Genomic DNA, 13,595 nt, shown 5'->3' on the forward strand with positions numbered 1-13,595 from the left:
CATCATTTTAACCTCTTATTTAATATTATATAGAAAATTATATCCCTTAGGGGTCTGATACAAATCATTGATGATTCTGTGTTCCAGGAATGTCAAAATCTGTGTTGGCTGAGAGACAGTTCCAATTATTTCAGTGACTTTAACATTAACACTATTTTATTGGGCATTTACTATGTGCCATTACCTTGCCAAAATGCTTTATTACCTTGTTTAATGCTCACAGTAGCTGTATCAGATAATTCTTTTCTTAGCCCTTTACAGAAGAGAAAATTGAGGCTCAGAGGGCCTAAGTGCCTTGCCCGTGGCATGCAGCAGATTGGAATCCAGCCCAGGTCTGTCTAATTTCAGTGCCTAGCACTGATATTAACTGGACATTTTTTTAAAGAGAGAGAAATTTCCCATAAAATTCACCCTTTAAAAGTGTACAAGTCAGTGGCTTTTAGTGTATTCACAAAGCTGTGCAACCATCACCACTAATTCCAGAACATTTTTATCATTCTAGAAAGAAACACTGTACCTATTAAATAGCTGTCTCTCCCCATTCCTCCCTCCCTGCTGCCCCTTGCAACCACTAATCTGCTTTCTGTCTCTATGGATTTGCCTGTTCTGGACATTTTGTATAAATGAAATCATACAATATGTGGTCTTTTGTGTCTGGCTTCTTTTGCTTACCACAATGTTTTCAAGGTTCACCCATGTTGTAGCCTATATCAGTACTTCATTCCTTCTATGATGGAATAATATAGTCCGCTGTATGGACATGCCACATTTTTATGATCCATTTAGCAACTATGGGGTGTTTCCATTTTTTGATTACTATGAATAACGTTGCTGTAAACACTTGTGACATGTTTTTGTGTGCTTGTTTTCAGTTGGCTTGGGTATATCCTAAGGAATTGCTGGGTCACATGGTAACTATGATTTAACTTGATTTTTACTTGAAAGCTGTTGACATCCTCATCTCAAGTATGATGATTAATAACATAGTTTCTAAGGCAATATTTTAGAAGACTATTACATTATAAAGAGGCTGGTTTCCTGAGCTGTGAAAGAGGGGGCTTGTCCTCTGGAGCTGTGTAATTATTTTGATAAGATTATCCAGTGGCAAGCAGTGTTGTTCTAACTTAGTGTTATTAAACAGAGTCCCGATGTGTGGGCTAGAAGACCCATATTTACATAGCAAATAGCTGTTTCCATTTCTGTTATCATGACCCACCATTGGAATGTATTCAAGTGTTCTTCATGCCTAATTTGATAAAAACAGGTCATGAGCTAAATAAGGTGCTGTTCTTGGTGTTCTCTCTTTTCCAACAAGTGAGCATTCAATGTGGGGCAGTGGAAGGAGTAATTTGCTTCTGCTGTGGCTGTCGTGAGCCAGCCCTTTCTGTCAGTCATTTTCCAGTTAATGATATTCAGGCAGTGATTGTTCTTCTGCAGCATGCTTGCTCACAACGACAAGAATAAGCAAACTCCAGTTAAAGGCTTATTCTTACCCAACTTTTCGAAAACCTAAGCTACTTCTCAGAGGCGAGTAATAGAAACTCCAGCCCGGCATTCTTGCCCTCTGAGACTCTCTCATGCCTTCTACAGTTTACATAGTCTGTATCCATTCACATGTGAGACGTATGAATGTTTCAGAGATGCATGGAAACATCTGCTCAGATGACTCTACATATGTGTACTCCATGACCCAAAATTTCCATTCCTAGGTATACCTGTGTAAATGTTAGTTCACTGAAAGACATGAGTGTATCGATTTTTATAGCAGTATTTTTTAAACTTCTTTTTATTTTGTAGTATAACATATATACAAAGCAAAGAAATAAAAAGGCAATAGTTTTCAAAGCACTCTTCAGCAAGTAGTCACAGCACAGATCCCAGCATTTGTCATGGGTTACCATATAATCCTCTCATATTTTTCCTTCTAGCTGCTCGGTACTATTTTTAATATACAGGAAAGAAAGTACCCAGAAGACTAGATAAGTAAATTGTGGAATATTCATATAATGTAATAGCAGAATGAAAGAACTACAACTAAATGCAATAATATAGATGAATCTTATAAATAAAATGTTAAATAAAAGAAACCAGGCAGAAGAGAATACATACTATATGATTCCATTCATATAAAGTTGAAAAACAAGCAAAACGTATCTGTGATGTGAGGGCAGTGGTGTCTCTTTATTAAAGAGGGACTTGAGAGGGGCTTCAGAGATATGGTAATTTCTTTTTATGATCAAGGTGCTAGTTACACAGGTATGTAATGTTTGTAAGAGTTCAAATGCTGCATGTGATTTATGCACTTGTGATTTTAATCTTAAGTTTATATATTCATTCTTTTAAAAATACACATACATATACATAATCATTTCAGGTTTCCCCTACCTCTGGTATTAATTTTAAAATAAAATGTTAACTGATATAGACTATGAAAATTAATATAAACATTATGTTAGAGAATCCCTTCAGTTATTCAATTAACAGCTAATGAACAGAGACTGGGTCGGTGGAATACTTCTAGTTTGTGCAGGGATGGTATGATGGTTAATTTCAAATGCCATTTTGGTTAGTTTATGGTGTCCAGTTGTTTGGTCAAGCAAGCACTGGCCTGATTGTTACTATGAGGGTATTTCGTGGATGAATTTTATGTCATTAGTCAGTTGATTCACCATGATCCTCATGGCTGACTACATTATAAATCAATAAAGGAGATTGTCTTTGGCAATGAGAGGAATCTCCTCAACCAGTAAATTGGAGACCTTAAAGCAAGAACTGATGATTTCAGAAGTGAGAAAGAATTTCCTTCTCTGCTTCAGCTAAGCCCCTTCTCCTGGGGAGCTCAATCTTAACAGAATTTTCAACTTGTGGTCTGCCCTATGGAATTCAGACCTGCCAGTCCTCAAGGTTGTGTGAACCAATTCCTGTAATAAATCTCTTAATGTTTACATATACATATATGTATCCTGTTGGTTCAATTTCTATGGAGAACCCTGTCTAATACAGATGGAATTTGCGAAGAACTGGGCATTAAGAGGGATTGAGTTGGAGTGCCCCCTCCCATCTTTTTATCAGGAGCTGCATCTTACTGGTGGGCTCACTGCCCTCTCATGCCATCCTTCTTCTTGTTCCTTATCTGCCTTCCCCCTTTCCTTTTTCTCTGTCACCTTCTTCCCATTACATGCGCTTTGTTTTGACATTGGGCTAGATAGAAATTATAATCCAAGAGGGGACCTGTCTGAAGGGAGAGAATGTGCAGCGTCGTCCTTATGAAGGGCTTTGGGCACGTCCCCTGAGGAAAGGGCTGTCAGGACTGAAATGTCCACCCAGAACAGGGTGTGGGTGTCAGACTCCCGAGAACAGAGAAGAGCTAAGCCCAGGAGGGAAAGCTCCACCATCTACCATAGTGAATCCAGACTTGGCCTTTGCAGAAGAGAAAGCTGTCTCTTGCTGTGAGAAAACAGAGAGGGCACAGGGTTAACCTGGGCCTCTTTCACAGAAGGCAGAAGGGTCTTATGTTTTATAATTTCTCAGATTGACCCTTTCTCCTTCTCTTGAAGTCAACTAATTAAACATAGTTCATTGTGGAAATAATTTGACTATGATAATAATGAGAAAATTCTGAGAGAGATGACTTAAAATTATTTAAAACTCTTGGGAATGAATGTCCCTAGGGCTAATTCTAAGCATATGATAAGTCATTCAAGGTCAGTGTCATTTCACTTCTTGCTGCATTCATTTTAGGAACTTCTTTTCCTTGTTTCACTGTAGCAGAGTTTTGGGTAATGGACAACTGTGGGTGATAATTTGGTATGTTTGTCATGTGATATAATTATCGGCTAAAGAAGTTAATGAAGCAAACTTGCTTCTGGGTTAATCTAGGACTGAAATTTAAAAAATGAACCAATCCAATTTGGAGGAAAGACTTAGCTAGTAAACAAGGGTTCAGGAGAGGCCAAATGTGAGGGTGAACAGATTTAGAGGCAGGGCCTTCCCGTTTACCTCGGCCGTGAGAATTCCCCCAGGTTAGCAAAAGTGCGAATGGTGGTGCTGTCCAAAAGCACATCGTCATAACTGCTGTGTGTACACGTGTCTGATGACCTCTGGGTGAGGACCTGAATATGAGAGAACCACAAAGCCTCTGACTGCTGGCGACTAGATATTGTGGAAATCCTACTCTGCTACCTCCGTAGGGACATTTGATCCCAGTTAAGCGCTATACCAAAGCTAAGTACTGTGGCATGCTATTTGCTGGCTGAGTAAGACCAAGAGACTCACCTCTCCCTAGGGAAGCCCGTGGGAGCTATAAAGAAGATGTGATGGTGTAAGAGATGTAGGAAGGACTAAATGCCGGAAAGTATTGGAAAATCTGTTTGGAAAATGTAGCCTCCCATTGACGTCCTGCATGCACACATACACATCTAATGTTTCCTGGCTGCTTCTCTGAGCCAGGCTCCATGCTACATGTTTTTCACCCATTTCCTCAGAGCAGTCCTCTTAGCTATCTTAGAAAGTCAGTAACTGCCATTACTATACCATTTTATAGATGAGGACATGATAGTTTGAAGAAGTTAGAAGTCACATAACCTTCTCTGTGGGTGGAGTGTTGAAAATAACCCTGCTCTTCCCCTTGCCCCTCCCCACTCCTGCCTCAGCCAACCTTGGGAGAGAATTGAGGCAGGAGACCGGGTTAGCCTTCTGCAAACAGTGGCATGGAAAGCATCCATGCCGTGCCCAGGGTGTCCAGGCCACTGCCTATCTCCTCTTGTAGGTGATGGACATTGTCAGCCTAAAATCAGATCTAACCTGGACAGGCTTGCTGTTAATTGCAGGTTTTAGAGCGTTATTAGAGAAAGTCGTGGAGTTAGGGGAAATGGGGGTGGGGAGGAGGAGCATGCCTCATAGTATCTGAAATTTCTAGTATCAGATACGTATTGTGTTATGAAATACTTCAGGAGTGAATTTATTCAGTAAATTGGACCCCTAAAAAAAAAACAAGGTCCAGGCAAGTTAGAACCCATTTCCAAAAGATCACATGGCAGACATTTATGAGCAGAAGAAATCTGTGCACAGCACGTCTCCCCGAGGAATGTTAGGTTTGCTGACTTGACTAGGAAAGAATGAAATGAGACAAAGTGTCAATGGCTGAGAGATTCCAAACAGAGTCGAGAGGTTATCCTGGAGGTTATTCTTATGCATCAAGTAGATATCATCTTGTTATTCAAGATGTAATGGAGAGGCTGGAGGGAACTGCCTGAAAATATAGAGCTGTGTTCCAGTAGCCATGTTTCTTGAGGATGACTGAATAATGATATAGCTTTCACAATGTGACTGTGTGACTGTGAAAACCTGTGTCTGATGCTCCTTTTATCTACCTTGTCAACAAAGGAGTAGAACATATGGAATGAAAATAAATAATAGGCAGACATAAGACCCCTAAGGAAGAAATCCTGCTGAAAACCAAATTACAATGGTAGATCAAAGTTGTTTGCTTCTGAGCACTCATGCTAATCCTATATTTACCTTTGTCATATTTAGGATGACGTGTGCAGGAGTCCATCCAGACACTTAGTTCCTGGCCAGCAGAACAGATATATGGTTTTTTTCATGCTGTAGGGAAGAATTGGAAGCTGACACCCAAGCACTGCTCTATTTTAGTTCATCAGAGGCGACTGGCAGCTAGAGACACACCAGTGAGGGGAGTTAGCGCTGGCACGAGCCCCTTCTCCTTCTGGCATCACATTGTCATCTAGTGCTTCCCTCCCATCCTCTCCCCTTCCTGAAGGGCCTCTGATAGCAATACGTAGCCATTAGAACTACCCTTGGCTCCCGGAACCTGACTGTTGTAGTGAGGTCAGTTGTAAGAGACCCCCAAGTGCATACAAATCTGAAGTGACATTGTGACAGTCCTGGCTCTTGGTCATAAAGGCATGTGTGAGTGACTTTAAAAAGGAAGCACAGTTTAGGAGAGTGAAACTCTTCTGTATGATACTGCGCTGGTGGATACGTGATATGACGCATTTGTCAAAACCCATTCAACTGTACCCACAAAAGTGAACCCTAAGGTATAGTTACTAAAAACGTCTCAGTGTTAGTTCATCAACTGTGACTACTGAACCACACTAATGCAAGATGTTAATAATAGGGGAACTGTGCGGAGATGAGGGGATATATGGGAACTGTACTTTCTGTGCCTTTTTTCTAAAAACCTAAAATGGCTCTAGAGATGAAGCTTGCTTTTTAAAAAAAGGAGGCAAGCCTGTGATTATGTGACTCAGAGAAGTAACTGATAGTTATTGAGCATCCCTATGTTGTAAAGCATTTGTATTATTTCTTGTGGCTGCTGTAACAAATTGCAAACTAGGTGGCTTAAAACAACAGACGTTTATTCTCTGACAATTCTGGAGGCTGGAAGTCTGAAATCAAGGTGTTGGCATGGGCTCCTGCCTCTGGAGGCTCTAGGGGAAAATCAGTTCCTGGCTTCTAGCTTCTGGTGGTTCCAGGCATTCCTTAGACTGTGGCCACATCACTCCAGTCTCTGCATCTCTTCTAGTCTTTGCCTCTTCTTCTGTCTCAGAACTCCTTCTGCCGCTCTCCAATGTGTGATTGCATTTGGGGCCCACCTGGGTAATCCAGGACACATGCCTCCTCTGAAACTCCTTGACTTAATCTGACCTTTTGCTGTATAAGGTAATACTCACAGACTCCAGGAATTAGGATATGGGCATACTTTTGGGGGTGCTACCATTCGGCCCACTGCAGCCTTCCTTAATTTATTTGGATACCTGAAGAATAGGAGCAGTACTTGCTCCCTGGGAGTCTGTAATCCAGCTGGACAAGCTCAGATATGTGTATGCATTCAACAAGCATTCTTTGGTCACATGCCTTATGTCCAGCTCCAAGCTCCCAGTGGGTTTGCAGAGAGGGATGGAGACATAGCCCCTGCCTGAGAAACTTCAGAGTTTGAGAGGAAAGATGACATTTAAAACAAGGTTAACCCTTAAGAACTCCAGTCCCATGTGGTCCACTGTTTATATGTAGTTGTTGAAAAAAGCACACTCCAAAGATCAAAAATAATTTTAATCAGAAACTTGTGTCTCTCAAAAACTCATAACCCCCACAAAGTGTTCATATCGTTGAAGGGGGCTTCTCTTCCCTTAATTCCCTGATATTACACAGTATTCAGGAGCCTATTGGTCACCTCGACCCTCCAGAATCCTCCATAACTCTCAAAATGTGAGGGGTTAGTGAAAGAAGAGCCTTTGAATGAGAGAAAGGAATACTCCAAGGATGATAGGAGACTGAGGAGAGTAGGTCACAGAAAGCAAGGGAGGAGGAAGTTTGGTGATAGAGGAGGTAACAGGTCCTAATGCGACAGAAATCATGTAAAGTAAGAACTGAAAAGTTACCCCTGCATTGGGCAATTAGGTTATCAACAGAACCAGTTTCAGTGGGAAAATGGGGGGCTGCGAGTAGGGTGAAAGAAGCCAGATAAAAGCAGATTTAAGCAACAGATGAGAGTTAAGATGGATTCACGGAGGGTATTGATTTTATTGTTGCTTGTTTGGGGTTTGTTTTTTTACATCTGTGACTTAACCCAACAAGGGTTGAGGTAGTGAGAAGAAAGTTCTCAAGTAGCTGTGGCACATTCAGTCTACTTCTGGGAAGAAGGGAGAGAGGAGAAGAACCACACCCTCCTTCTGCTTTCTTTTCCAGGGGTTCACAGCCATAGCCTACTTCATCTGAGGGGAGAGGAGAAGGTTTACTGGCTAGGTTGACACCTCCTCTGTTTCTCATGGGATCCACAGGCATCTGAAGACTAACTAATGATTAGAGAAAATAATTCATCTTTAGTTTCTTTATCTTCCATTTAACAGATACTGTAGGCTACTATAAGGTATCATGCTAGGTACTGGATAAAAAATGCCCAAAACCAGGTTTCTGCACTTAAGAAGTTCAGTCTAACCAAGAGACCAGTCCTTTATTAAGTCACAGCAATGCAGTGTGTGGGGAGCCTAAAGAGAACTGTAGGAGAGCAGTGAAAGGAGTAACCATGTTGTCTAGATAAAGGTGGGGCTGCAGAAGGCTCAGTGGGAATGACACCTGGCCTGGATTTTGAGGATGTCTGTGGTCCTGTGGCTAAGAAGTGGGAGGACTCAGCTCTACTTTGGAGTCTCTAATGTCCTTGTAGTGCTGGTCAGTCCACAAGTTGTTATCCCATGTAGAAAGTGGATGTCACTCCACCACAAGCTTCTGTCTGTCGCTTCTTCACTCAAAGATACGAGTCCCCATTCCTCTATATTATTTTTACATCTGTTGTAAAGCGATTTTTACATTTTGACGGTAGGGTAAAACACAGGTTTCCTGAATAATATCCAGATGTCACTCAACTTCCACTGTACCAGCCTCTATACCTCTTTCGAAGATTCAGTAAGTGTCAGGTTCAGAAAAGAAGACTGTTTTTGAAATGGCTTGAGAGATAAGCAAAAAGTTCCTTTGCAGTGGTGGGCTGTGCACAGTGAGCCATGGACTTGCTAAAGCGGTGCTGTTTCTGCATTTTCTGTCTTTTGCAAATAGCCCTTGAGGACACCAGGCTCAGTGGACAGAATCAGGGCTCTTCTTTCCTCCTTGACAGTATTGTTGCAGGTCCTACCTGTGGGACCAGGACTAGGTATTCTCAGAAGGTGAATGCCCAGGAAGCTTTGAGAAAATTAATCCCTCCCTACTTTGCATTTCCAGTGGACTCAGTTTACACTTCCCCTCTGGCGCCTGGCCTTAGGCCCCTGATTGTGGCTTATCAGTGGCCAGATGGTGAGTTTTTTCAAAGTAAGGAGTGAGTCACATTCATTTCTGTCCTACCCACGCTTGCCCACCAGCAGTTTTCCGGTGGTGACCACTTTTGGATAAATTATTATCAGTGTTATATATTAAAAATAAGCTTTGTCTTATCATTCTACTAGTAGCTTGTTTCCCCAGGGTAGTTCAGCCTCTCCACAAAGTAGTAGCCAGAATTCATCACTGACTTACCCTCGGTATAAGTCCGAGCATGGCCAAAGGAGAATGCCAGCCCATTACCCATGAGAGCTGTTTCCCTCAGAAAAATGGGGGCAAGGCTTTGGACAGGGAAGGTGCTCAGAGGGTTTGTGTTGACAGAGAAGGGTTGTTTTCCCATCTCCAGGAGCAGAAATTCTGACTTTAGAAACAAAAAGGAAAATGTGGAGACATTGGCTTGAGTCAAAATGAAAACTTTCTTCCTTTCTTTAATCTCTCCCCAGTTGGGAAGTTGATTTTCTGTTTCCTCAACACGTGGCTCGAGGACACACCTGGGATGTCTAGGGCTATTGAAATATGTATTTGGTTCACTTATAACAGCTCCTGAAGGACTCTGCTCCCTGTTTCTCCCTTTTCCCTTCCCTGCAGAAGCTGTGTTTAGAGGAGGATTTTGTGAGACAAACTGCGTTTACAAATGTCCAGGACAGCTGCTCAGCCAGCCACTTCCTGTGCTGCTGCAGTCACTGGGCTGGAATCTCAGCTGAGGAGGGTGGAGCCTCTGGGTCTCTGCTGTTCCCACAAGTGTTCATTTTCCTAACTGTTACCATGAAGGCAATTCATTACAGGCTTTGACCCATGCTGCATGTCCTCTCCCCTGCACCACAAGCATTTGTCTCTCCTTGCATTACTGCAACTTCCTTTCTCTTCTGTCCAGAACGTCATTCAAAAACATGCATCTGTGAACGAGTCCCTGATTCTTCAGTTGGGGCCGTGCTACAGGTCCCCTGCCCGCCGGAGGGAGCGGCCTGGCAAAATCTGAAGACCCAGGACTTTCAGAAGCTATGCCGAGCACACCAGGAAGCCGCACCACACTGCTAGCTGAATGGATGTTTTCATGAGCCTTTCGATGTGATTCAGTCGGCAGAGGAGGCTAAAGGGGAAAAGGCAGCAAGCATTGTAACGTAAATCATCGCAGACCCCCTGTTGTGACAGCCCTAGGAAGTTAATGGTCTCTCCAGGCAAGAATTGACTGCAGTTATCCTGAAGTAGAGCACGATGTAGAAAGGGGAGCACAGACCCCTGAATGTGAGTACGATCTGTCTACGACACAGGGTTGGAGCGGTGGGAGCAGGGTGAGCTGTGACTGCTGGTGTGCCCCAACCATCACCATGGTTCCCGCGAGCCTGTGGACGGTCTGCGGGTGGGCTGGGCACAGTGTCTGCCTGGGACTTTTGTTGGCAGGTTTCTTTTACAATATTTTGCCTATTAGGAGACTGATAAAGTGACTTTGGGACATTGGAACTAAGAGACTTTGTTACAATCCCAAAGAAAATAGCAAAGCAAACCTCATAGACCTTTAACTGTAAAAACAAAACTGATCACATCACAGGCCAAGCAACTGTGTGTCCTTCTTGCATTTGTGATGGGAGGTAAAAGAATTGACAAATTGAAGAGCAGTGAAAATGGGGCAGTGGGCTGAAAAGAAGGAAAATCTTTCGTAGGAACCCAAATTGCTTTCTGGATTTAGGGCGTTCACTACATATGTATATTCATGCATTTGTTTCATTTCTGCCTAAAGAACTGGCAAGCATGTTTGCATTTAAGGTTTCCTCCAGAACACCGTGAAAGATGTCATCATGACAAGAGGGATGTGATTGATAGACTTGAGGCAGGAGAAATCCCTCCTCACCAGCACTGAGAAGTGTCTTGAATGATACTTGCAGGAGGAGGCTCAGACTTAATGAGGGAAAGAGGCTGCTACCCTGGGTACCAACAGACTTACAGTGAAGTTGCTGCTCCACCACCCTTCTGCCCACCCACCCCAGCTCTGCCTGGCCTGATTGGTTAGTTTGGAGGCATCAGATGAGAGAGAGGCAGAGTATTTCTCACTCCAAAAGGATGGGGGTCATTATTCTAAATGGGAGGTAAGGATACCAAGGATTTAGGACAGCGATCTTGGGAGAAGCAGAGAGTACGATGTCTCAGTAGTGTTTCTGCTCACTCTGTATCCCCAGCAAAGATTGAAGGTGCAGGAGAAAGCAGAAGAGAAGGCATGTTACTTTGATTCCTCCCCACACACCCACTGTGTAAATGCAATTGCAGGTGAATGTTAGAAGTTCCAGCAATGGGGCTATTATTGGGGTTAAGTTGAGAATAGGTTTGAGAAATCCGAGCATGCCATGATGGGGGGTTAGCAGCAGACGAGGAGTTGGAAGCGTGGGATTCTGTTCTCGATGTTGCAGGCAGTTTGGGGGGAACTCTGGTGGGGATAGTATCCAAAATCCCATGTGAGCAGCTTACATCGAGGCTGCTCTGTGCCTCAGCAAATGGTCTGTGGGTTGGTGGTAGTGGAGGGATTGGAGTGGGAAGCATTCTTCTTTTTTAAAGTTTTATTTATACACACTGCATACCCATATCAAACATATACTTCCCTTTCCCTTAAGAATAGGGAGCATTCTTAAGTAGCTGTAACTGAAATGCAAAAGTTGAAACAACATTTTTGCTTGGCCAACATTTTTTCTAGCTCTTCAAAAAAAAGAAAGAATAGTAGGTGCTGGACTTATCTTAGCAAGGGGCTATTTAGCAAAAGTAGTTATCTAAGAAAGCTATCTCAATAGCTTGTAACTATGGCAATAAATGTACCTTGTCTTTAGTCTTAGTCTCTAAGAGGCTAAATTTATGGCTATTTTATTTATAGGAGGAAAGTGGATGTCAGTGTACTACAAACTTCTTTGACCATTGCATCCATTGCTAGTCTAGTGCAGAGACCTCAGCTACTGGGCTGTACTGAGATTACAAGATCTCTACCCTCAGGGGCTAAACTTATGGGGTAGATTTTTAGCCATTATAATATTTAAAAGAATTGGGCCATTGTTCCTGAGATATTCAAATGTGCATTGTAAGAAAGGTACAGGTGAGGTTAGAGATGAGTCAGGTGCTTGAAGATAGCCAGTGGATTGGCAAAGGGGGGAATTTGGTTGTGGAGCAGAGATCATTGACGAAGACATAGCTAATACCTTTTATTTTTCTGCCATTTGGGCTGGCATGATTATGCAGTATTTGGGTAAATAGAGTAAAAGCTCAGTATAATAAGTTTGATTGTACCACAGATCACCTGAATAAAAAGAGACAATGTGTCTTAATGTTTACCAAAGTAAACCACTTCTAAATAGTGTGACAACCTTGAAAACCAACAGCCCAAGCTTCAATCCCTGTGAGACACTGGGAATTTCCAAAGGAATTACCAGGTCTGCTCTTCACAGTGCTTTATGTTACAACTTTATGCTTTTGTTGGCTCATTCATTCCATAGATATATCTGGAGCTTGCTAGGGATCTCTAACTGTGGCTTTCTGAGGAATCCCCTGCCTTGGTGAATTCTCAATACCCTTCTCCAGATCCCTTGTGCTTCTGAGCCACGTGAGCAGGTCCAAGATGGATTTGTGAACGCTCCTTCTCTTTCTCTGATATTCTTTTCCTGCATTTGGGGTATCAGATAGAGAAGAATGAGAAAACTTGATATTCACAAATTGAGGGAATAAGAATGATCTTTCTGAAGTTATAATTTTCATATTTGGCCAAGAATTTCACCTAATAAGATACCACCTTCAATCCCCACCACAGTCCTGGGAGAGAGCCAGTCTGCTCTAATCTGTTTTATGTACGAATGTTTAGTCCCGGCCTCTGAGATTGGTGAAATGATCCATCTGAATGCCACAGTGAACAAAAGGCAGGGAGGGGATCTAGTCCAGACTTTTTCCAACCATACCAATTTCTTATCTCAGAGATTTAAATGATGATTGGGGTTGACTGGAAGCACGGTCTTCCTGGCCTTCAAAATTAAAATGTGTGGTCGGTCTGGGATGAATAATGATGTCCTGTAGATACAACATTTTCTTTCCTTTCCATTTAAATAATTGTAGTTTTTTTAATAAGCATTTTTTTTTAATGCAAAGATGCCAACACCTCCTTAGTGGATTGGACCCTTAAGCATTCCTTCTTTTACCCAAAGAATGAAAGCTTTGGCTTTGGTCTGTTCTAATGGTGGCCCAGGGGTACTGGGACAGGTCATTCTTTAAAATCCTAATCATTCTGGCCATTTGGATGGAAAGAAGAACTTAGGTTTATAACTAGGGACCCTTGAAACCACAGCTCCCTCTCAAACTTAGAGTGCTGGAGGTGGTTTTGGCAGGCCATTTGTTTTCCTCTTGTTAGACCAGAAAGCAACATGACCAACCCCTCTCCTAAAAAGGGAGGGCGGCCGTCAGGGTTTCTAGTATCCATGCTGTTCCCAGGGTGGATTGTTTGAGCGATAATTGGAACCGAAGAAGACCGGGGCCTGTGCCCGGCTTTCCATCTGTTCCAGAACTCAGGGAACTGCACGATTTACAATGATTGAGAAAAGGAATGAAAGAAGAGAACAGCAGTAAATGCTGGAAGGAAACCCTGAGGAGAACTCCCCCTCCAGTGCACGGGTACTTGGCCTGCAGGGGAACTGGCCATGGTGGCCATGTTGGGCCCACCAAACACTGCCCAGAAGGCCTCTGTGACCATAATCAGCACAGTTACCTGTGTGAGGAAGGCGGATCTGTAAACCGGGCAATGTTTG

At 42.8% G+C, this 13,595-nt stretch overlaps 1 protein-coding gene across 3 annotated transcripts in view; it reads left to right on the forward strand.

The window, feature by feature from the left end:
• ANKRD6 (ankyrin repeat domain 6) overlaps positions 1-13,595 on the forward strand; it is a 252,189-nt gene that overhangs the window by 141,024 nt on the left and 97,570 nt on the right. The window contains exons 1-2 of one of the 3 annotated variants that reach the window (XM_077162411.1): positions 5,910-6,062; positions 9,704-10,074. The exons of 1 other annotated variant lie outside the window; for it this stretch is intronic. The gene's annotated coding sequence lies outside the window, so the exon portion shown is untranslated. Of the gene's footprint in view, positions 1-5,909; positions 6,063-9,703; positions 10,075-13,595 lie in introns of those variants that run through there. One more of the 3 variants, XM_077162410.1, reaches the window with a different exon arrangement.

The sequence above is a fragment of the Tamandua tetradactyla genome, chromosome 5, assembly GCF_023851605.1.
Source record: "Tamandua tetradactyla isolate mTamTet1 chromosome 5, mTamTet1.pri, whole genome shotgun sequence".
Taxonomy (NCBI): domain Eukaryota; kingdom Metazoa; phylum Chordata; class Mammalia; order Pilosa; family Myrmecophagidae; genus Tamandua; species Tamandua tetradactyla.